At 37.4% G+C, this 25,887-nt stretch overlaps 1 long non-coding RNA gene across 1 annotated transcript; it reads left to right on the top strand.

The window, feature by feature from the left end:
• Positions 1–3,526: 3,526 nt before the first annotated feature.
• On the top strand, positions 3,527–25,310 carry LOC124257752. Its single transcript, XR_006893356.1, has 3 exons — positions 3,527–3,786; positions 16,858–16,870; positions 25,298–25,310. It is a non-coding gene; the product is annotated as an uncharacterized LOC124257752 (long non-coding RNA).
• Positions 25,311–25,887: the final 577 nt, after the last annotated feature.

Genomic DNA, 25,887 nt, shown 5'->3' with positions numbered 1-25,887 from the left:
ATCATACCTTTATATTTTCCCCTTTATATCAGTGTTTCAAGATCATACCTTTATATTTTCCCCATTTATATCAGTGTTTCAAGATCATACCTTTATATTTCTCCCTTTATATCAGTGTTTCAAGATCATACCTTTATATTTTCCCCATTTATATCAGTGTTTCAAGATCATACCTTTATATTTTCCCCATTTATATCAGTGTTTCAAGATCATAACTTTATATTTTCCCCTTTATATCAGTTTCAAGATCATAACTTTATATTTTCCCCATTTATATCAGTGTTTCAAGATCATACCTTTATATTCCCCCTTTATATCAGTGTTTCAAGATCATAACTTTATATTTTCCCTTTATATCAGTGTTTCAAGATCATAACTTTATATTTTCCCCATTTATATCAGTGTTTCATGATTATTCCTTTATATTTCCCCTTTATATCTGTTTCAAGATTATAACTTTATATTTCCCTTTTTGTATAAGTGTTTCAAGCTTTTTTGCTTCCTTTTTATCAGTATTTCACAAATGTTTTTATGTTGCTACCTTTTTATCAATGTTTCAAGATCCTTGTGCTGCTGTCCTTATATCATTGCCTTTTGGTTTGCAAAATGTTGTTGCTGATAATAATGATATCGGTGTCATGAAAAAATAGTATGATAGTTCCTGTAAATGTTTCAGGGGCATCCCAACTTCTGTTAAGGATATCAGGACAGAAATGGGGATTCTATGGTCACAATGGTGTCCTCCTTGATGCATTGTTCATCTCATTTACTAAATGTGTACCTTGCCCAGACTCGTTTATTGATTGGCCTCGGAGATATTTTCAACTGGAACATTACAGCTGTGTCATAAAACAGCATTCACTCACCCAACTCTTTCATTTCTAAGACAAGATGAAGTCACGAGTGAACAGACCGAAGAACAACTGAACTCGGTAAATGCACAGGGTCTCTTAAACCTTCTCTGTGAACAGGCAACAATGATCACAAATAACCTTATGTGCGTTTGTTTGTTGGTTGGTTGGTTAATGCCACACTCAGCTATATGGCGGGAATCGAGTCTGGACCAGACAATCTAGTGATCAATAGCATGAGCATCAATCTACACAAATGGGATACGATGACATGTGTCAACCAAGTCAGCGAGCCTGGCCACCTGATCCCATTATTCGCCTCTTACGACAAGCATGGGTTACTGAAGATCAATTGTAACCCTGATCTTAATGGGTTTACAACAAATGGAATCATTACCTCAAACAGTCAAACAAAATGAGTTCGCGAGTCCAAGTTTGTGTGATTACAAATTGACAATGTTAAATATTCTACAGCAATCACCATTTCCTCCAACAATAAACTCACATGTCCTAATAGAAGTTACATATTGCTCATATTAAATGAAGATTACCTGTGATATATCACCAAGCTCATTCTAGCTCTGCCATGTTGCTTTTCCCACCATGTCCACCATCCCAGGTTTTGGTGACATGTGTCAACCAACTCAGCAAGCCTGACCACCTGATCCCATGGTGCATCTCAGGACACCGACCTTTCGATTTTCCACTAGTCTCAGGATGCTGAGCTGCGGTTTCCTTTGAAGGTTAGGTTCTGATTAGGTTTGCAGATAATCCACTCTAGATGTTTTCATAAGGTGAATTCGTCACACAAGGAGAACATATAACCTACAATTGATTGAAAAGTTTACAATAACAATTAGCAGGGTGCTAATATTGAACACTTTCCAGGGGTAGAAATACTTTTTGTTCTAAATGTGCCTTAGGGCACCAGACAAATATTTCAGGTGTGCCTTTCAGAAATCGAGTATGCCCACATGTTTTTAGAATAAATGACAATGATGATCATCATTTGAAATTTATTGTTAAATAAAGAAATGGGTTTATGAGCATTCAAATATGTATGGTATTATTCAATTTAAAAAAAAAATTGTTTTGGGGATTAAATGACTAAATGTGAGTTATGTCTCTAAAACATTAGGCGTGTCAAAAGGGCACCGAGAACATTTTTTATCTGTGCCATTTCAGTATTTACCGTGCCATGGCACACTAATATATTTCGAACCATGCTGTCTCAGGACACCAATATTATTTTTTCACTCAACCGTGAAGTTTGGTCAAAAGGTCGACGTTATGAGCTTGAACCTGCACACCGATCCCATCATTTGCCTCTAACAGGTTGCTAAAGACCAATTCCAACCTGGATCTTTATATACAACTAATTCAACACTAAAAAGAAAGAAAAAAAGAAGACAATCTGTCATATCAGCTTTATTGATTAAACACCTCCATAAATATTATAATGATATATGATAAAATAGACTGACTCAAGTTTTGATATATATGACCATATACACCCACGATAACAGGCATCATAGAAGATATGCGCAGTTCAATCACAATCAATATTTGACCACACAACATTTTGGCCCCAAATACTATTGCTTGATTCTGACAAAAAACATTCATGATATTGTGTCCATAAATCCGGGCAATATTATGTGCAATCACTATTTGACCACAACTGTGGCCACAATGGCACTGGGATAATCTAAATTAACATTAATACTGAGCGAAACCTAAAAGTTTACCTGAATATTCCGAACAACTGAGTATCGGCGACCTTATTGGAAAAGAACGACCTGTAGGTTATTATTTACTCTTTAGGAGAGTTCCTCACCTTTTATTGAAAACAGCTCAGTGTTTAACTTGTAAGTTAAGATTGGCCAGGGTACTCATTTAAAAAATACACAAACCCCTTCTGAATGTTAAGCCAGTGATTAAGCCCTCTCAATAAATTGAAAACAGCAAATTACAGTGTGTAAAGAGAGAAAAAATATGCAAGGAGGATCATTCAAAATCAGTGGGGACACCAGGGTGCCGTTGTACAAAGCGATTTTAGCGCTAAGGTGACCATAACTCCCATACCTTAACACAGGCAAAAGGTAGCCTTAGCTAAAGGTTGTTTTGTACAACGGCACCCAGGTGTTCACTGAAAGGGTAAGCATTTCCTGCCCTACTACAATAGACATACGCTGATGGGGACTGGTCATTTATTACAGTGTGTGTGAAATGTCCCGTAAATACAAAATGCAAAAAAGCTTCATATTATATTTTCAAAAGTCTACATTTTCACACTTCCCAACTATGAGTATTATGTTTTATTACCCTCTCCTTGACATTTTAGATTTTTCCATTACTCTTATTCCCTCACACCTACCCATATATATAAATAATGACTGGTCCCCAATTAAAGGTAATTGCTTTTTCTGAAAGAACTAATCCTCTGTGATCTGTGAAAATGAATGAAACAACAACAAATATCTTGTGTGGCCCAATACATGAACTGTACATAATGCTGTAATTCCATTATATTCACATGGAACATCTGGCTATGTGTTATGTGCTTGGAACAGGTTGACTGTAGATTAATCATAAAGCTATTATGCATTTTAGTACAATTCTGAATATATAATGAAACATTCACATATTGTCATGCCAGTATTAAACATGGCAGTATAGTATATAGGGGCATAATTGTGTAAATGTTCTGAACCTCCATCCATCACTTTCCTCCATCAACTTGAATACAAAAGGTGGCTATAAGTTACACGCAATTTTCTATATTTACCCTGAAGATGTTGAACACGAATGTCGAAATGAATGCTTATAGTCTGAAAAATAGAACTGGAATTAAGTTTGTGGGCATTGCTGAATTTGGCTCTGGTTCCTAGAAACTAACCTCAAGGTATTCACAGATGTACAACAGTTGACACAGGTGATGTGTGACATCATACAGTTGCCTAGGTTCTAAAGGATAAGTAATTACTCAGATTGTGAAATGATACTTTGGCAATAATCAAAACAGAATATTTCCCCCTACCTACAATAGTATCTGACTGACTGGAAGGTATTCAATAGGTAAATGCAAGTGAGTGTGTTTAACATACTGTTTCATTCTTTCAGTGATATCATGGCTTAAACTGTCAGATTAAAGCATGAGGAAAGCCCAAATGATACAGGTCTCAGAGATTTATGGGAGCTCTGAGCTGTTAGAGTGAGTGAGTGAATGAGTTTGGTTTTATGCCGCTTTTAGCAATATTCCAGCAATATCACGGCAGGGGACGCCAGAAATAGGCTTCACACATTGTACCCATGTGGGGAATCGAACCCAGGTCTTTGGCATGACGAGCGAATGCTTTAACCGATGGGCTACCCCACCGCCCCAGAGCTATTAGAACCAGAGACTATATAATATATGGTCTCTGTTAGAACCAACAAACAATTGTTCAGTCTGTCAGCAGAACATGGAGGTGCGTTGTTTATCGCCTAGCTCAGCAATTTCCCAGCTACATGAGGGTGTTAAGTGGGGTTTTCAAATAGTTGAGTCTGGATTAGACAATCCAGTGATTGACATCATGAGCATCAATCTACACCACTGGGATACAATGACATGCAACCAAGTCAGCGATCCTGACAACCCTATCGCCTCATACGAGAAGCATGGATTGGTGAAAACCAATTCAAACCTGGATATTCATGGGTAGAACATGGAAACCCAAACTGACACGGGTCACTTGTGGTACAAAGTTGATACACTGTCAAGACTCTGCGTGAATGGGGGGCATGAACCCACGATCAAAAGATCCTGATGCCTAAGGGACACAACTCTGCACAGCTATTTGCGGTTTCTTAAAAAAAACGTTATTTGAAATGCAACATTCAATGTTTGATGCTGACATGTCACAGTTATATTGATAGGACATGATTCAGAACTAAATATAGAGGATGGTGTCATAAAGTGTTATCAAAGCTGGTGATATCCTACTGATTACCCTCTGATTAAGCAACATTTATTTGTCCCTGAAACTGTTGATGGTGTCATCAAACATAAAGGGATATTAGTCAGTACAGACTTTGACTAACCACAACACTGTAGGGCCATAATAACAGGATTATATTTATCACCACAGCGACGAGAGTTACTCTGTTGTAACATAGATGCCAGAGTACATGTTGTGCCTGAGTTACTGCATTGAGTACCAGAAAACATTGTAGTGAGTGAGTGAGTGAGTGGGTATGACTTCTTTGAGTGGCATTTTAGAAGTTGGGAAGTACAATATAGAACAAACTATATGGATAACAACGGTACAAGAATCTGTATCGAAACGTCGCACTCACGAATAAAAAGAAGTTGTTATCCATAAAGTTTGTTCTATATTGAGTGAGTATGGTTTTACGCCGCTTTTTAGCAATATTCCAGCAATATCAAGGCGGGGGACACCAGAAATGGGCTTCACACATTGTACCCATGTGGGGAATCAAACCCGGGGGCTTCGGCATGACAGAAAACATTGTAGTACCTCAGTACCATAGAAAATATATTTTCTTCATAACAATTTGAAAATAACATGCTTATTAAGCCAGGTTTTTCTGTTACAAGTCAAGCCTAATATGAAATAAATACATATATCTGTACAGATGCTTACCATAAATGTTACAATAAAAATGAGAAAAGTGAAAATTTATCCTGTCTTATGGACACAACAAGGAGTAAGTCAAATATAACTTATAATATACTATATGGTATGTACTCTGTAAGTGAGAAAAGTGAAAAAGCATAATAACTTGTGAACTCACTTAGGAGTAAGTAAATATAACTTATAATATACTATATGGTATGCACTCTGTAAGTGAGAAAAGTGAAAAAGTATAATAACTTGTGAACTCAATTAGGAGTAAGTAAATATAACTTATAATTTACTATGTGGTATGCACTCTGTAAGTGAGAAAAGTGAAAATGTATCCTGTCTTGTGGACTCAACTAGAAGGAAGTCAAATATATCTTATATATATATCATCATCCAAAACTGGCTCGACACAGTAGATATTGCTTGTGTGAGATCAAGCAATATCTACATTGTCGATATCACAACAACTGAACTGTCATAATGCTACTACATCATCAGTTAATGACCTCATAATGTTTTGACATCACTAAGAACACAGCTGACAATGCTATGACATCACAAAGTTGATGACATCAGAATGTTATGATGTCAAGCTGATGACATCACAATGCTATGACCTCACTGAGATCACTGCTCAAGAAGCCTAATGGCAGTTTTGCATTCAGATAAATTCATTTTTTTACTGATAACTGATGAAGAATGATTTTGGATAATAAATAACATCTCATCCTTGTCTCTTCTGAGTGAGTGATTGAGTTGAGTTATACGTCGCTTTTAACAATATTACAGCTATATCACGGCAGGAGACACCAGAAATTGGCTTCACACATTGTACCCATGTGGGGAATCGAACCCGGGTCTTCGGCGTGACGAGCGAACGCTTTAACCACTAGGCTGCCCCACCGCCCGTCTCTTCTGATATCCAATATATCAACACTCTTGGCAAGCCTCAGATATTTGTAACTGTAATCAACTTATGTTGATATATTTGATATCAGAAGACACTTGGGTGAAATTCTATATATACTATATGGTATGCTCTCTGTAAGTGAGTCGGGTTTAACACTGCTTTGAGAATTATAACCATTCTACGGCAGTGTGCCAGCTGTACCGGTATGTGGGAGGAAAGATTGAAGCTATGCTAGTCTTAGAAATTTTACCACTTTGGTGAAACTCTTGACATTGAGTATGATACTGAAAAATTTAGACACATCATAGGAGTGTATCCTGATCATTGGTTCCTGGTGTCTCCAGGGGATGTAACTCTGCATAGCACACTTAACATAGGCCTACTCCAAAGCACGCTGTGAACTGGTTACCTCCCTTCCCAGTTACTCTTCATCATGTGATTATACTGCAGATATAAGAGTGAGTGAGTTGGGTTCTACCAGCAATATCACGGCAGGGGACACCAGAAATGGGCTTCACACTAGAGATATAAGAAAGTCTTTGGTCACTCATCAACTAATGACATGCACCAACATTGTAAATAACATTTCAGTAAAGTCAGTGAGTGAAAATACAAATTAATTTCGAAACAAAAAAAATTGATTTCCTATTAGCTTACAGATGGTCATAACGGACATCAGGGTTTACTAATACATAAATCAACTTTATTATTTTACAATTTCTTTAGATAATTTCCTGCACAAAATAATTATTAAACCAGTTTAATGATATACAACATTAATCAACATTTTTCTAGATTATTACTCATACATACTGATAAATATGCGATAACTACATACAGGATAAACAAAACTATACTATTTCCCTTACAACAAGTATTATGACACTATAAGTGTAATATTTCACTAAATATATATAAGTACATTAAAACAATGTATAAAATTTGACACATGCTCAGTAATAATAGATATTGAACACAAAGTAAAATAAAAACAGAACAATCACTCAGGTATATAATTACAACACCTAAGACAAACACTTTGATCATGATGATCACAGTCAATATTATGTTCATAAAATCAAGGAAGCAGATTAGGCAAAAATGTTTTAAAGTGGTATACAGATGCAGCCAAACTCAGAATAATTAAGAATGGAAAAACATATCTGAAAGCAAGTTTCTTGGTGAAGAAATAAGTATACGTATCACATAATATGTTAATCAACTACATGTATTGATAGGGATATTCTCATCTTTCCATGGTACACAAAGCTGATTCTCATAATATACTGAGACAAACAAATAAGGGAACACGGGAAAATTCAAGCATTCCTTTAATATTTTCCAGTTTTCATCACCAGCTTTGAATAGTGCTGTGGGAGGAAATCTGAGAATAAATAGAGGAACACTGCCATGAAGTGGTGTTCCCTTATTTGTTTCCCTCAGTATATGTCCAGTGTCTTGTGGTAAAGAATGGCATGTGTGATTATCCCTGTCCAAAGTTGAGCAGTATATGTTAAAATTTCAAGGTGTTCATATGAACCAACCACAATTAAATAAATGAAAACTACAAAGAAAACGCAAACATCTGTAAAACACAATTTACAATCTCGCCTAAACCGCTTCTATTATAAGGCACACTGGGGTTGATAAACAAAACATCACTGTCACAATGCATGATTCACTGCATGCATCAATTCACGTCAAGAGCAATACATAACATATCCCAGCTATCATTGTAATCTTTCACTGAACACAGTCAAAGCCTTCATTGTTCATTGTAGTTTAGGTAAGCAGTTAAAATATCCAAAACACTCAAATACTCAACTGTTCCATGAACCGTATTCACTGTATTAAATGCCCTGTTCCAACACACATCCCAAATCTACTTCGAGACCAATCTGTAATTTTCATAAGAAAAAACATACTAAGCCCTTTTTTATGCCCAAGTTTCTGATGTATATTGAAGATTTGTAGGATGTGTTAAATGATTATCGAGTAAATATTATCAAAAATGTTCAGTTTCTTTCACATTTGGATTATGTTTCTTTACTACTACTTCACTTCTAGCAACAAATTTAATGTCTTGTGCATGGTTGAAATAAAGAGATCTCCAATAACCAAGAAAAAAAAGAAAAGAAAAAGAGCTCTCCATCTCTTTTTCAAGATGTTAACTGTGATGCTCGTAACAATGAACAGGGTTTCCTGAATATTCCGTACAATTTGCTGTATGAACACAGGGTATGCAGTCAACAATATATGTCAACTTACATCATGTGTTTATTCACAAACAGCCTCAGCATGAACATGATACTGTTTAAACATGGATCCACTTCAGCCTGATTAGTTTTGACGAATACTGATAAATATATGCATAGTGTTTAACATGAAGCAATTAAATAATTATATTATTTTTTTCACTTTTTTAACATACTAGATATACCATGATTATTTCAGTGTTTCATGTAGTCAAATTCATACACAAGAAAAAGATGTGAAATACTAATGAGTAATTGTCATTATGATTATAATAATTTAGCAGCCATAAAATGTTGGAGTTCCGTGCTGGGATCCACAAGACAAAAGAGGTTAACCAACGTTTAAAATTCCCGCCTGCCCGACCGTCCGGAACGGTCTATTTTCATCTCGGACGGTCAAATTTCAAAAGTAGCCTGTCCGGTGGTTTGGTAGATATTTTCACCCCTTAGAGTAAATATTTCATAATATCAGACAGGTTCTCGTGTCGTCAGTTTGAGGTGTTTAAGGTATTATGAAAATTATGTTAACCTACATACGATTGTACAGTTCATGTTACAATAACCAATCATAACACATGCACTTTCAGTTTACCTAAACTCGGTGCATTGCCTGTTAGTGCTATGCAGTTAATTGCGGTGCCTACAAACAGTGAATGGAGCTTGCACGAGTTGGAAATGGCAGTCACAGTTTTTTATTGTTGAAAACCGGACAGGCAAGTTTGTATCCAGACTGGTAATTTTTTTAAGTTACCAGTCCGGCTGTCTGGCTTGGAATTTTGGGAGTTTTAAACACTGGGTTAACCTCATAAGCAACTCACATGCTGACAAGGTAAGGATGTCATCTGTAGGGTAGACTCCACGCCCTGCTACAATAATAAAATCAAAACACAGAAGTCCCAACAGTAAGTATCAATGACAAATTGACAATCCCAAACATCAGGAACTCACAACACTGATTCCTTCCCAAAACAATGCTCCTGTAAGTGGAGTTTAAACAGGAAACAGTCAAGAGTTATCTCCCTTAACAAAGTAGTGTGAATGCCAGCATAAGTTGAATAAACCAACCATGCATGAAAAATAGTAAAAATGAAATAAATGAAAGCAACATGATTGTAAATGTCATCGTTTTTCATATTAAAAACATTCATCTTCAAAATAATGTTATTCTGAACCAACATGTCAGCATATCAGGGTGATCAACAAATAACATGGTCCTATAACAGTTACAGACAGTGTATGAAATAAGCCAAAACCCAGACAGACATCAGGGCTGGTAACTTAAAAATGTTACCAGCCCAAAATGGATTTAACCAGACCAGACACCAAGATATGGTGAATTTACTCAGATGTATGGAATATCTAAAAACAATTTACCAAACCATCGGGCTGGCTTGCTGTAAATTTAGACCATCCATCAGAAATCTAGCCCGTGTCGGGCAGGCGGATAGGCCTAATTTCATACACTGGTTTACAGACAAGAAGTTTGACATGTCACTGAACAAAGTCAACAATGCTTATAGCTGTCACACTTTTCAAACTTTCAGTGTAGGATGAAAGCAAACAGCCAGGCCCTGTATCACACATGAATTATGAAGACAAATGGAGGTTATATCTCAGGTTACATTGGAAAGTTCTGTGCAGCTTATTGTGACTCTACAGTTCATCACAAATGTCAAACATGCAGATCACTAGAAAAACGATATTTGAAAAGGTCATCGAGTCACAGCTTGAAGAAACATTTATATTATACCCAAAACATTGTGTTATTACCTCCTGCATTATTAATGCTGCATACAAACTTTCAATAATAGTATCAATACATATCCAGAAATGACTGATAAATCAGAAGAAATGGCATTTTCAATATGACCATCACGTAGGCCATGTTAAAGTTGATAGGAATACAGTAGGCACATTTTAAAGATATACCTCCAACTTAATTGTGTAAATGTTGACATCCAAAAGATTTCTTTAGTCAGCAAATCTCAAATCTAAAGATGCAGGAGAACTTTTGAAGATGCTTTGTCAACTTCTTTTTCATCTGAATCAATTTTAAACATGACAGACAGAGCCCTTACTTACTGACTTGAACTGTAAATTCATTGAAAAGTTACGATAATTTTTGTTGTTAAACCCAAAGTGCAAGGAATTGAGATCTTTTTCTGACATTTTTAAACTGTTTCACTAAAATGACTACAATGACCAGTCAACTCTATCTAAAGTATTTCATCGGTTAGTGGATTTCAGCTGAGTATCAATGAATATTATTAATTGGAGGCTAAACACTTTGACTGAATTTAGGTATAAATATGTAGTGGTCTACAGTTGTTAAATGACACAAGTTATCTCCCTTGAATTATAACCACAAATGCAAATATAAGGAATGCAACTTCAGATGCTGATTACTGACTAGCTGACAAGTGTTCCCATGTGTGACTATTTCCTACAAGTTTTTTAATAATTAACTAGTCCTTTCAGTATTGTTCAGCCTCAATGTTAGAACAGTAACTTGTGGAATGTCACATGCAATAGCTACAACAGGATATTGCATGAGAAAGTTATGTCAACAGAACCTCAGTCCATACAAGGTCTCTGTCATATCCTATTCCTGAGAATACTGGAGTGGAGATTCACATAGCGAGAGTATATTATATCAACAGAATGCTGTTGTTTTGGTCCCTTTTTTTACCTTAATAATTCAGACATTTCTTTGGGGTTTCTGCTAATTCTTAAATTGAACTGTTTGGTCTAATATTGATTTTGTCAGCTCCGAAATATAAATAACATTATCAATTATAATCAAGTAAATTCCAAATCATATTTTTTTTCATAATGCTGTTTGTTTCGGAAAGACCATCCTACCTAACTTTTCAGCAAGACATTGCATGGCTTGGCAAGTGTTAACCAACAAAACAGAATGAGGACGTAATCCGCTGATGTCAAATACCTGCTCGTCTCACAGGTAATTACGTAAGAATTTTGTTAAGCGACGGGAAAAATCACTGAATAACACAGAAGAGCAGGAATAATGTTGTCCACTGGACTGAAGTAATCCTGTTCCTCATTCAATATTTATGTGATCCTCCCATTTCAAAATCAGTAGCAAAAAAAACTTGAAGAGAGGTATTTCAAATTCCCATATTCAGTGACCTTTGTTTATTAGAAATTGACTGTCCCAGCAGAGACCATATATTATTTTATATTTTATAATGTCTCTGCTCCCAGTATGTATATTCAAGCTCGGAACCAGTGGGGGGGTGGAGGTACTCTGTTGACATAACTTTCTCCTTTTTGCCCAAATTTTTTTTCCATGAGGAGCATTTCCCCCTATAACCTTTGGACTTCATGATTTATGTGCACACACCTCTTCTCCAAAATCTGGGATCTGCCTCTGATATTTGTCAAATCAAGTCTTCATCTGTTTCAGTCAGAAGACAGAGGAGATAAATAAATGGAAATATTCTCAACGTTTGATTTTCAAACTCTACCTTTGGGCAAAAGTTTGGCTTTTCAAAAAAAAGCAAAGGGGCCAATTTTGGAGAAATCAAGGGACAGAACTCTAGATTTATTATGCATGGCATCGGACGTGACTGATTTGGTGAAATATTAATGTCAAACTGAACACCACAGTGTTGTGATTTCTTTAAACACTGAGCAACAACAAAATATTTTGTGTTGGAAACCTGTCCGTCATAACTATTCCTGTTTGTTGTCAATACAGTAACACTTCCACACTTGTTCCAAAACGTAGCCATGGTAACAATTACACAGTTCAATCCTGTTTATCAACAAACTGTCCAGGAAAACACAAAATCAACTTGAATATCATGACAATCAGCAAGGACAGTTTCAGATGACATCTAATGACAAACAGACAATAAGAACATGTTTAAAAAACCCACTCCGTGGTGACCTGGAAGTGAACGGACATGTTGTATAGTTAGTTGTATATAGCTTTTATACCATGGCGAAGTGTCACCCCAAAACATCCAATTAACAAATTATAACAAATAAATCATTCCCCTATGAGGTGCCCAGGAGCACTGGCATCCTCTGACATCCCAAAGAAGACGTGAAAAACATTAATAATGCTACTTTTCGTTTCTCCATATTAACAAGTAACATTTGCAGAAACAAGTCTTAAATCAAAAGAACTGGACACAACTGCAGTCAAAATATGTAAGGTTAAATTCTAATCATATCATGATTTTCTGTGAGAGAAACCTAAGGAATTTGTTATACTTGTCGTTTATCATTGTGTTTGAGATGGAGTGAGGAAGGAGGAATCATAAAAACATGACACAGAGAAAGGGAAGGCATTCTAATTTCACTGCACCCTCTACTCCTTCCTACCCTCCATGTTCATCCTCCCACCCTCCATCAGGTAAACTACCGAACATACAAAACACATAAAAATCATCCCTGGCAAGGCAAGTCCTCCAGTATGTAACTCCAAACTGTGAAGATCATGACGGATGAGTTGATTTATCTCAAAATCTTAGTAAATCCAAGAAAAAGTTTGAAATGAGCCGCAGACTAGTTAGATATGACCAAATGTGTCTACCCACCTTCCTCTGCTGCAGGAACTTCAATCGTCCCCAAATTTTCCGCTGACGGATTGTTCGTAAATTTGTTCAGAAACATGCATGAAATATTATCAGGAGAGCCCATAGGGCCATCAAATTCCAAAAATGGTGGTGAAATTAGCTTCCATATTTCTGAACACATAAACATTATTCAGTCACCACATGATCCCATCGGATACAATCTACAAGAATATATTTGATTCAACTCTTCACCATTTCAATGAAACAGAACATGACATAAATCGTGAGTGAGACTGTTACCAACAAATGCTCCTGACGCTGTTCAATGTCATCACCAAACAGTAAAATCCAGTCATCTTGGAACACATCACGTCTTGTTTCCATGGTTACCTTGAAAACTATTATGCCGTATTTTCACCACATCCAATCACTATCATGAGGTTCACCCATAGAATGGGAACTGTTCCCATCCAGGATATTGGACGTTGCTTCTTCATAAGACGGAGGTGGCTCATCAGAGTATGGTGGCGGCCCAGATTCATACATTGGAGAAAAAAGATCGAGAAGGATGTTACGTGGTGAGTCTCCTATCCGTGGAGAGCTGGTATTGGAATCAAACCCATCTGATGAAACGGAATCGGAACTAACATCTTCCTGACTGGGGAATTGATTCTGATTTGGGATAATGTCTGCTGCATTGGCAAACTGATGAATGTGTCCGTCGAGCCAGCAATCTGGAGAAAAATTTTCCACCTGTCCATTAATAATTTCCTCGTAGTTAATTTCAGGAAGGCTTTTGGGTTGGAAGGTTTTCACGCCAAATCTTTTTGACCAGAGCATTTCCTCATATGTATGTGACCTTGAGAACAAGGGGATCTCACCGCAGTCACTGCTGTTTCGGTGTGGACCCCTGTGGAATCGGGCAAGGATCCGACTCAGGAACGTCCACCGCTCCATTCTGTTTTCTATAGATAGACGGCTGCTGAAGGGGCAGTTAATCTTGTTTGTCCTTATTGTCTTTCCATAACACCTGAAATCAGATGAACAAATTAAACATGTTTTCTGGCAACAAGCACATACTTTTTTATCCAAAGTGTGACTGGCAGATGCAAACATTTGGTCTTATCACTGATTTTCAACCCATGAAGATTCAGGTTAGAATTGGTCTTCAGCAACTCAAGCTTGCCATATGAGGCAACTAACGGCATCGGGTGGTGAGGCTCACTGACTTGGTTGACACATGTCATCATATCACAATTGCTTAGATTGATGCTCATGATGTTGATCACTGGATTGTCTGGAATATTGTTGAGTGCCACATTTAACAACAAACAAACAAGCAAACACTGATTTTCAATGAATACTTCGCATATTATTTGCCTTTTACAATCAATGGAATGTTTTAACACATAATCAGAGCAAGCTCTTGCCTGTTGTTGGTTGACATGTGTTGACAATTCATATTTTATATCTCATGTTCAAAGGAACCAAACATGACAAGTTTTGGCAGTCAATATTATTTGGTCATTCAGATAATAGTCAACATGGTAACCATGGTAACAAAGGTCTGCCAAAATCAAAACATCAAACAAATATACTAAAAATCTATTTTTAAATTGATACCCTATCTCTCATTTCATCAGGTTCATGTTAAATGATTCAGGCTAAACCTTACTGTGATTTAACATATGTTATATTTGGGATTACACTTTCTTTGTAAAGTACAGATTCTTGTACTTTTGTTGGGTTGAGTCACAATTGTGATTACCGGTACTGTGTTTAAGAAAGAATGTAAAACACAAATGGCAGATAATGATTACTCCTCACATGTTCACACAGTTTTGTTTATTTGTTAGTTGTTTAATGATGCACACAGCAATATTCCAGCTATATACATAGTCTGTAAATCACTCAATCTGGGCCAAGTAATCCAGTGATCAACATCATGAGCATTGATCTACGCAATTGGGATACAATGACATGCGTCAACCAAGTCAGTCACTCTGATCACCCGACAAACATGGGTTGCAGATCTTCACATGTATCATGTTTATACGACCGCCTCCGTGGTGTAGTGGTTAGAGCGTCCGCCTGGAGAGCGGAAGGTCGCGGGTTTGATCCCCGACCGCATCATACCAAAAGACGTTAAAATATGGTACTTGTTGGTCCCTGCCTGGCGCTCAGCATTAATGGGTACAACAAGGACTGGTCGGCTCGGAGTCAGTATAATGTGTCTGAGTGGGGTATTCATGCTTCAATGCGGCATGGTATCTCAGTGGGCTAGCACTATAAAACCAGCTTAAGTCTGGGCTAGTACAAGCAGCCGCATATACACATACACACGCATGCACGTCGTCATATGAGCAAAATATTCTCAAGCACGATGTTTAACCCAATTTCACCTCACATCACCTCATGTTTATACAGAACTTGTCAGCTGACTGTGATTATGTGTTGTAAACATCATACATCATTATATATCAGGAATGCAAATTGTATAATAGAGCCATTAGCAAAGTGATGTTTGACATTTACCATTTTAAAACATCAGATGTATATGATCTCTTTATGATATTATGTCATTCTTACAGTAAACAATGTAAATGATGTTTAGTCAAAAGTTTTCCTTTCTGAATCAAAAGTTTTCCTTTCTGAGGTAATTTTTTTATCAAAGGATATTTTATAGAGTGACTGCAGTTCTTAACATTTGAATGTTCTTATAGATGTTATAATTTTAAAGTCTCTCGTAACTCTGTACAGGGTGGCTCGTTACTTTTACGCTTATATTGTCTTAGGTTATGTATAGTTTTTATCATGTATATATTATTTATGTACGTTTTTATCAAAATGACTGTAACGAGGTGAGACTATAATAAACAACCTGTCTATAACCTCAGAAAACATGAATATGGTGTTCGAGTGAACCATCCCGTTTATCACAGTGACAAATCACTGGCAGCCATATTTGATAACATTATCACACATTTCATAGAACCCTTATCTAAACTTATTGAAAGCATCTGTAGTGTAAACAGCACATCGACATTGAAATTTGAATTGATGTATTGAGAAAAGAAGTACTTCCTGCTTGTTGCCCTCATTTGCATATTTATCAGATGGATATACGAAGTTTATTTGAATGGTTTATCACATTGACTGTACAGAGGCCCAGATAAGCTGCGTATCCGGGTAAAATACGCATAGAAAATTTCCAATTAGGTATTGAAAAATAATTGTTGCGTACCAATTACACATTTAAAATGCTAGATACGCAAAAAGTTTAAAACAAATGCGTACGGAATATATTTATAAAAATCGCTTGCGTAATGAAAAAGACATCGATTGCTATCAAGTTGTACTGTTAGTATAGGGCAAGTGTTGTACTGTCAGTCGGGATGAGTGATTTTTTATGAAATCATTTCCATTATATTTAAGTTGGTTTTTTTAGGTATGACATAAGGCAGAACATACCTGCTTATTAAACTTACTCAATGACGTAATACTTAGGTGAGTAAAATGACTGAAATATGCACATATTTGAAAGTAGTGGGTAAGGGAAAATGAAATACCCACTCAACATTCATAATATCCACTCTAAAAAAATACAGTGGGTACAGTACCCACATGAACTAAATCTTATCTGGAGCTCTGGACTGTATACATTAGATGATAAAATAATGTTAAACTACTGAAATGGACTGACTGCATATGATTTTACTAGTCCATGTATTATGTTTCAAAGCTTTCAATAGGACTGAAATGACCAGCCTACTTGCTGGAGAAGGTTTGACTAATCATGTCAATATTCCTTATGCGTGAAGGAAAATTAGAATTTCATTATATTTGTGGTGTTGCTTAATGAAAATATTGTTTTATGCTACAGTCGACAATTCACTATCACAGTTGTTTTGGTTTGTTGTATGATACAGCAATCAGCAATATTCCATTTAAATGACAGCCATCTACAAATAATTGTTTGGACCAGACAATCACTGACACCATCAGCATTAGGCCACACTTTTAATGTAACATATGTTATATTTGGGATTACACTTTCTTAGTAAAGTACAGATTCTAGTACTTTTTGTAGGATTGAGTCCCATCCAGGATTTGAACCCACACCCTCTGAGTCAGGCACTAATCGCCAGCACACAAAGTCAGCTGCCTATTCCACTCAGCCACCACGACTTCCACAAAGAAAGTGTAATCTGAAATATAACATATGTTACATTTGACCACTTTCTATATGGCATTGTGTAATCATAGCCTTCAGCCGTGGGAGCCAATTTTCACTTATCAGATAGGTACACAAAGTCCGAAGTCTAGACTAGCAGTTGTCTGACTCGTGGTCATGAAGTCGTGGTAGCTGAGCGGGTATGGCAGGCTGATCACATCAAGCCCAGTTCACAGGCTGGACTATTGAAACATCCTTCTGATAGGACTCCCGGATTTTCTAATTAAGAAACTGCAGAGAGTCCACAATGCAGCAGCAAGAGTCATCACGTGCACTGAAAGAAGGGAACATATTACTCCTGCACTGTATTAGACTAACAACTAGTCTCTGAAATGAACATATTTTACGGAAAAAAAAATTCATAGTACACAAAAATAAAATATCATGAAAAGGAGCCCTGAGACTTTCTTCATTTTCCTGAAGCTGAGGAAATCTAGACTTGCCACATTTTCTAGACTTGCGTGGGCTTTCTTGGATATATTTGCTTCAGGGTCTGTACGACAGACTAGTACTGCATCAGCTCCAGCATATCTCGCAGACCTCATTAAACTCTACCAGCCAACACAACATCTGCGGTCACAAGATCAACTGCTTCTCTGTGTCCTGTCCAACAAAACCAGAACATTTGGAGACAGATGTTTCAACACTTCCGGACCTACTCTGTGTAACAGTCTGCCATTCAGCCTGAGGTCACATCATGAACTGTCAGCGTGCAAAGCAAATCTAAAGACCTACTTCTTTGGAAAGGCATACGATGTTCCTCAATAGGCACCCTTAACAAGTTTTAAACTGCCTGAATAGCTCTTTTGAGTGGTTCGACCAGATCCTAGCACTCTACAAATATTTTTTTAGATAGATAGAAGACGAATCTGTCCATGTAAAATTATCCCTGTTTTTAACACATTCACTGTCGTTAAGGAAGAGTCTGATTTCTCCTGTCAACTAATTTCACAATGTTATGATGCTTTCCACTATTTTCAATGTCAGTACTTTGCCTGTCATTATAACACAATTTATACGGACCAGAGCCCTTATGTACAATAAACCATCTTGATCTTGAATGTCAATAACTTGATATTTTAATACCACTAATTATCATAAACATTTAATAATATCAACAATAATCAATATTTGGACATTTGGGTTTCTTGGCATAAATAATTTCAAGTACAGTATCCTGGGCCAGTGTTAGTGAAACGAACTGTGTTTATACACTAATTGTGTTTATACAACTAAAGTCAAACACTAAAACCACACAATACAACATTCACCCAATCAGTGACATCATCACAACAAGCTTCTGCTTTTCAAGGTTACCCTGAATCAGCATTAAATCTTAACATATTGAGGGGGCGCGGGGCAGCCTTGTGGTTAAAGCGTTTGCTCGTCACGCCGAAGACCCGTGTTCAGTTCCCCACATGGGTACTATGTGTGCTTTGGTTCTGGTGTCTCCAACCGTGATATTGCTGGAAATTGCTGAAAGGGGCGTAAAACTACACTCACTCACTGACTGAGTTGCTGAGTATGGTTTTACGCCGTTTTTAGCAATATTCCAGCAATATCACGGCGGGAGACACCTGAAATGGGCTTCACAAGTTGTACCCATGTGGGGAATCGAACCCGGGCCTTCAGCGTGACGAGCGAACGCTTTAACCACTAGACTACCCCACCGCCCCCTCACTCACTGAACATATTGGCAAGACTTTTTTACATTATTTAAGCCATTGGGTACTTACTCACATGTTATCATTCACATTAGGTCATTATTAAGTTTCTTACCGTATTCAGTGTATATGGATGTCCCTTAGATTCAGTATATGTGTCATAAAACCGAAGCCAACATATTTTACAAAATTATTCTGCTTAAAATACTGTTTCAAATAACTTGCACTTTTTCCTATTCATGTGCTGTCCCTGTGGCACATCAGCTTACAACAGCCATACGTCTCAGTTGCAATAAACAAGACAGTCTTAGAGTATTAAGAATATGTATTTTATATCTATCAACACCAGCTTTCAGTTAGTAAATATGATGTCCAGATCAGTAAACAGATATGTGTAAAGGTATGTGCTTACATTGTAAGGCCTGCATCGAGTAAATTACACACAGTATTGGAACACTAATTCAGAGATGCCAACCCTAATTTAGCCCAATTAGTATTTGGCGCAAGAACTGATGCAGGCATTTGTATTTTTTGGGCCAAAATTAGTATTCACTTTTCCAAAAACTTTTCATACACTAATTATCATATTTTGATTTAATAAAAAATACAAAGATCTTCTTAGAAGTTCTTATTAACATTGTACTCACCTAAATCAGTAGTAAGTATCCATATATAGCTTGATATACTGAATAAAGTGTGGTTGAAATTTATTGTGCATGGTACGTATGCTATATTTGATAATTTAATGTATTTTTGTATTTTTTGGGTATATTTTGACTGCTATCGTACGTATAAAGTCGCGTATTTTGTGTTGTTTTTTCGTAACAACTACGGTAAAATCGTATGGGTTGGCATCTCTGCTAATTGCGTAATCAACTAAAATTCAATTGGGCTGTGGTGACTTATTCGACTTAGCTAATATGCAGCCTATCTGAATTTCAACCTTGAACAGGCACACCAACAACACGACCAACCCAACAGCATCTAGATATAATACGCGATACCTACTGGGTCTGTCATTGTCCATCAAATACGTATACCATCTAAACTTCCTGAAACTTTTACACTCACCTTTTCCCTGTCACTTTCACTGGCAATGGTATGTACAGCTGACTATTATCATGACAGATAGACAACCTGTGTAAAGACAACCTGCTGATAAACGCCTACCTGTCACGGCGATATGTAGCTCGCGTAGACAGCTGGCGAATTATGCATCCAGACCAAACAGTGTCTTCCTTTAACCATGCCTGACAGGTCAGTTTGTCCGTATACGTAAATAACAAACAACAATGACACAGGTACCCGGAAGTAAAGGTGCTCCTCACAGCGTTGTTAGATCGTTCACCACCGCAACAAGTTGTGGTAAACGCTGTCAAGAGCTTTCGAATATACCGTTATTTTGTGTATTATTATTGCTGACATGTTTAATAAAGGTGTTTAAGCTCATTTGTGCTTTCACAGCTGTACTGCAAAGGCCTTAAGGTGATTTTTTGTAACAATTGATAAAATTACAATTACATTTTCAACAGATCATGCTACTTGTGTTTCGACTTATTATTATTAAATGACGCTCACAGGAGCTTCTCATGGAGACATTCATAATATTCATTACACGGTATGTTTGTTTTCAGAGGAAACACATTTCGCCTCAATAAAATTGAGTTTTAATGACAGGTAATAAATAATTCTGCTGATATCACATATCCACCTCACTTACACAAGAAGAAATACAATATTTTCGACTTTCTCAATAATATGTCATATGTTGTTTCCCATTATCCATTTATGCAGAAGAATCGTATTTTCCCCGCCATGTTTAATCAAGTCTAAAAGTCGGTAGATATAATATCTCGACTTCTTTATTATTCTGAACAGTCGCGAAAGTGCCATTTAACGTTGATGGTGCAATATACTTTGTACAATGTAACAATTCGTACGAACACAGGCGAATTCCTCATAAAATTCGTTTTAAAAACATGTTTTTACAACTTCACTATTCACACGAAAAAGTGATTTAAAATGTTATTTACGCTCGTGAAGTTACATACAAGTGAACACCGTTTGACTTTGGTTATACATTACACTGTAACCATTACACGACTACAGCGTGAAAAGTAGTCCCTGAACCACATTATTTGCCCTACTGCCAAGTCCTCTCTGCAGTGCTAAAGCCCTAAATAAAGCAAGTCTAGAATCTCTGGTCTCCCTGGGGCTCCGTTTCAATTTAAATGAGCTTGCTTGTTACTATCAAAATTACATGTATATACATTGAGGGGCATGTTACTATCAAAATAACATGTATATACATTCAGAGTGAGTGAGTGAGTGAGTTTAGTTTTACGCTGCACTCAGCAATATTCCAGCTATATGGCGGCGGTCCGTAAATAATCGAGTCTGGACCATACAATCCAGTGATCAACAGCATGAGCATCGATCTGCGCAATTGGGAATATATATTCAGAGACTAAGCGTTAGTCCACGTGAAATGTAAAATGGACGACAGCATTCACCCCCCCGAGCTGTCAGTCGGTTCACATGATTTATCTTTGCAACGTCCCCGATTCCTCTTCTATTCTGCTTTAGCAAGAATCGGGTTATTAATATAATGATTTGCATGTGTGATTGTTTTAGCGGGTGGATGGGCGCGGTTTTATTGGATTAACGGTCGTCATAAAATTTAAGACAGTACTTCCGTGTCATGGTTATAATTAATCTTGATCATCGGGTGTATCATACCGCCATTCCAATTAATGTATAGCGTTTATATGTAACAAATCGCATGAGGTTGTCTCTGGATGGTGTAATGTGAATAACGTCTAAGGTGCGTGTTACCCTTGCTTAGTCGCGGAATCGTGTAATTACGATATTAATACATTACTGAGATAGAAGACGACACGTGCTTCAAAATAGTTTAATGAAACTTGCTAAAACTGGCAACTCCCAATCTAGTCCTCAAGGCAACCTGGAAGTGCACCATGTATTATATTGAGTGACAACCAGGCCACTTATTCTCCAAGGTTAAGGTTCTCCGTATTTTTTCTTGTGTTTCCCAACTCCATTCCGCCCAGCGTTTTCATTCCGATGTGAAAAAATAATAACAACGTTTCTTATTTTAATTTTACTTCGCCGTTGTAGAAATTTATGCCCCAATGTGATAAAAACAAATAAAAGAAAAAAACACAACAAGTCTTGCCTTTGCACACTAATGACTTAGGTTCAGGTTGATCTTTCTTTATTAACATTTATTTACAATTTTTTAATATTTCTTTTTACGTTTTCATTTTTATTTAATTGATCCACCCTCCCTTCTCTTGCTGATTGAGGTTGGAAACGCGAGACATAAACAAATACGGGTTGCCTTATTTACAGATTTACTGACTCTTATGTCGTTATCAAGCTATGAGTGACTACAACCAAATGGTGAGAAGCATATAGCTTGATAACGATGTAAGAATCTACATCGAAACGTCGCGGGCTTTATGCAATAAACCAGAAGTTGTTACCCATAAAGTTGTATGCTTCATTTTTGATTCCACAACTTCTAGAAAGCCGATCAATCAACAAATGAAGTAGTCATCCGCAGTAATAAGTTCAGAAGTTTCCCAGGCCTGTATGCACATTTTGAAACGTCTTATATACCAATCACACTAGACATTGTCCCTCAAACGGAAATTATACCTGGGTGGGGTATACTTGAGTGAGTTAAGGTTTACGCCGCTTTTAGCAATATTACAGCAATATCACGTCGGGACACCAGAAATGGGCTTCACACATTGTATCCATGTGGGGAATCGAACCCGGGACTTCGGCTTGACGAGCGAACGCCTTAACCACTAGGCTACCCCATCGCCCCCGGGTTGGGTATAAGGGATGGGCTCTTGCTCCGATTGTATTAGGAGGACCTAACAAGTCAATATACCAATCAATCATGTTCCCATCATTAGTTAGTAACATTAACGGGCTGCCTGTAACGCGGGTGGGATGGGCTGATTTCCTAGTTATGTCCATTTAGCCCATAATCCAGTTGTTCGTTAATAGATGATATTATACTGTTGTGGTAATGGGCCAGTCCTAATAGACTTAACGGACTAAATCTGTGTAATTAAGATGAAATAAATAGTCTTTTGAAGTTAATGGTGAATTAATTGATCTACTCAGATATAAAGAGGTCACATATTGTTATAATTAGAGATTAAACTAATGAACCATTTAATCATAAAAACAAGTTTTCAACTTAGCTTCTTACTAGAATATTATTTCTGTCAAACTGCTTGTTTTAATAAGTTGTGACTACATTGTCAGAGATATATCTGAATTTGTCACAGCTATGGTTGGCTTGAAAGTCAAATGTGTTACATCTATAAGAGATTCTCTCTCTCTCTCTCTCTCTCTCTCTCTCTCTCTCTCTCTCTCTCTCTCTCTCACACACACACACACACACACACACATATCCATATATTATAGAAGTAGTTTGCTCTACCACCATGTATAGTGTAATTAAGCACACGTTCGCCCTGAAATTAAATTTGTTACATCTCTCTCTCTCGATCGAACTGTATTTATTTTCCAAGATGCCAAGTTTATTACCGACGATAAATCTAAGACAGAAAACAAACAGAACTGACGCGCTGTTCTACTGTTGATGAATAACAGTTGGATAACGGTGTACGTTCGGGTTAAATATCTTCTCTAAATTATTTTAATTACATCTGTAATTAACGTAAATAATATGGGACAATATGAACGTCGCATTTCTACTACCAACATTAGTTTAGATCATAGATCAGTACATCCAGATGAAGATGACTAGTCACTCAACATTCCACGGATGCATTGTGGGAATGTAAACATTGTGAACGTTGCCGGGTGGCTGTTTAATTGTGAGTCAAACTGAGACATTATGTCCGTATACAAATATAAACGTAATGTTTCCACCAGTGATGTTAGCCAAATGAAGCAACTGCAAACCAACAAACGGTGTGCAACGGAGGAGGCTGTACGGGTGATGACAACTGACATGCATCGTGACGTCGGCTACCAACGGGAACGTTCGATTACGAGGGGGCATACTAGAATGGCGTAATGACGCCATTACATTGTGACGTTATGCAAAAATTGTACATTATTGTCTGTTCTAAGATGCCTAGCGTTTAGAACAATCGGAAAAAATACATTATCAGACAATAAAGGTATAGTTTTTTGATGACGTAACAATTGAATGACGTTTTCCAGTCACTGCGCCATTCTAGTGTGCCCCCTCGTAATCGAATTATTTTACATTACGTCACAATGTAAGCGACGTCACGATGCATGTCAGTTGTCATCGCCTCGTACGGCCTCCGACAGTAAACTACTCCGTTGCATCCCGTTTCTTGGTTTGCAGTTGCTTCACGCAGCTAACATCACTGGTGGAAGCATTACATTTATGTTTTACGACGGATAAAATGTGTCAATTCGACTCACAGGTTTTCAGCGACACGGTAACGTTCGCAATGTTTACATTCCCACAATACAATCGTGGAATGTCGCTTGACTACTCAGCTTCATCTGTGAATGAAAACTGGGAAGCGTAGCTGTAACGGCACGTGTGAAAAACAACAACACTGATGAGATAACAAAGGTAAACACTTAATAAGGTAAGCCAGTGGTAATCGGCGCTGATTGGTGTTGACAATGGATAGATGGAAGCCTGGAGTAAATCCAGGCGGAAATAGTATACTGATAGGTAATTAGCAGTAATAGGTAATTAAGCACTGATTGGTAATGAAGGAAAACCGAGTTCTATGGATACTCAACTTCTTTACTGCAAAGACTGAGACGTTTCGGTATAGGTACTAAGAACGTTATCAAGCAAGTGACGAGGTTTGCTTGATAACGGTGTTAGTATCTACATCGCTTGGTTTCCTTCATCTTTACAGGGGCGGTGGGGTAGCCTAGTGGTTAAAGCGTTAGCTCGTCACGCCGAAGACCCGGGTTCGATTCTCCACATGGGTACAATGTGTGAAGCCCATTTCTGGTGTCCCCCGCCGTGATGTTGCTGGAATATTGCTAAAAGCGGCGTAAAACAAACTCAGTCAGTCAGTCATCTTTACAAGTTCTAAAATGCCTCTCAAAGAAACTGATTAGTAATGCACAAAAGGAGGACTAGTGGGTAATAAAACTGACTGGTGACGGTGATGGACATGGAAGTCAGCTGGATAGACAGTGACACAAGTGATTAAAATAGTGCAGAGCGCTCAACAGGTTGTTGTTTGTTGTTAAAGGCCGCACTCAGCTATGTCCCAGCTTTATGTCGGCGGTCTGTAAATAATCGAGTCTTGACCAGACACTCCAGTGATCAACAGCACGAGCTTAGATCTTCACAAGGAGGATACGGTGCCGTGTGTCCAGTGTGTGGGGAAAAGTTTTCAAATTTTGCTAGCCAGTCGGGCTAGCTATGCCTGAAGTTACCAGCCCACAAAATAATTCACTAGTCCGAAATTGGAATGAAGACAAGGGTTTCATCAATAAGCTGCTAATATGATAAACAATTTTGTCAGGCCACAATCTTGCATGATTTAAAAGTGTGTTATAACTTAACAAGTTAGAGAGAGTGATATATACTCATGGAAACGAATAAGGGAACACTTGTACTTTCCTGTGTTCCCTTATTTGTTTCTATGAGTATATTTACAAAATGACCCCATGAAAATTCACCATTCACTCGGGCCAGTGACTGTGGAAATTTACTGGCCCAACTGGATTTTTACTAGCAACGGGGCTAGCTAGCCAGTGGCTATTTCGCACACTGCGTGC

This window comes from Haliotis rubra, unplaced genomic scaffold, assembly GCF_003918875.1.
Source record: "Haliotis rubra isolate DU_JTF1 unplaced genomic scaffold, ASM391887v1 Scf671, whole genome shotgun sequence".
NCBI lineage: Eukaryota > Metazoa > Mollusca > Gastropoda > Lepetellida > Haliotidae > Haliotis > Haliotis rubra.
Note: the sequence above shows the minus strand (reverse complement) of the source record. Positions and strands in the feature narration are given on the sequence as shown.